The following is an 835-nucleotide window of genomic DNA, read 5'->3' on the forward strand; positions in this document are numbered from 1 at the left end:
CTTGTTAAGTGATGTGTTCATGTCAATTAAGTAAAGAAATTGTTGAATAAGTAAAGCATTCTCCCCATATGTTTGATAAAATGCTCATGTGAAGGAACTAGAGTCATTATAGCAAGTTGACTAGAAATACCCAATTGTGTGCAAGCCCATGTATGCCAAGTGTTTGTTGAAAAATATTAGTGAATGAATTGTGACATAATAGCATGAAATTCCTCAATAATGTGTTCTTTGATACTTGCTAAAACTTTAATACATGCTAAGTGTTTGATTCAAGATCTTTTTGAGTAAAGTATGAGCCAATAGCATGTCTCCCTATACTATCATATGTTTATGATTTCTAAATGCTTGAAGAGATGCTTTAGTGATTGTGATGGTGAATGAATGTCCATGGTCTTGATAATTCAGGAATGGTTATGCTTTACTTTTATTTTATCGAGTCCTAGGATATTTATACCCGACAATTTAGTTGCAGTCTAGAGCCAGTGTCAGTTTTCCCAATAATCTCAGACAAGCCATGATTCTCATAACTCAGTGAGTTAAAGAACTCTATACTCTCAGATAGATACAGAACTTAAGAAATCTCAGTAATCTTCATAATCTCAGTATCGTTAGTAATCTAGCCTCAGTTTTGTACTCAACTCAGATCTAGTAGCATTTGAATGTTTAGTCTAGGACTCAGCATCATTCTGTGAGATAATGAGATTCAGTAGTATTTCACCAGATACAGAACCAAGTGAATTCAGCGTAACTCAGTCAGATCAGTCGACAAATATGATCAATATCAAATTTAGCTCAATTTAAGTTAAGAATCAGTTCAGAGTCTTTCAATTAGGAG

Source organism: Capsicum annuum, unplaced genomic scaffold, assembly GCF_002878395.1.
Source record: "Capsicum annuum cultivar UCD-10X-F1 unplaced genomic scaffold, UCD10Xv1.1 ctg2554, whole genome shotgun sequence".
Taxonomy (NCBI): Eukaryota; Viridiplantae; Streptophyta; class Magnoliopsida; order Solanales; family Solanaceae; genus Capsicum; species Capsicum annuum.